Raw genomic sequence first — 220 nt, forward strand, 5'->3', positions numbered from 1 at the left:
ATGAGGGATATTCTTGCACATGTAGGTAGTTATTACTTACATGTCTTTCTTTTTTTTTTTTTGCAAACGAAGTCAAGAAAAATTGTGGGTAACTTTGTTTGCATCACCTTTTGAAACTCAACATCCGCACAGATTTGACACTTATTGTAATACTCATTGTATCAGACCCTCACATTTGTGACACTGAAATGCCAAATTTACTCATTAGAAGAGGGTTCTG

This window comes from Diadema setosum, chromosome 12, assembly GCF_964275005.1.
Source record: "Diadema setosum chromosome 12, eeDiaSeto1, whole genome shotgun sequence".
Taxonomy (NCBI): domain Eukaryota; kingdom Metazoa; phylum Echinodermata; class Echinoidea; order Diadematoida; family Diadematidae; genus Diadema; species Diadema setosum.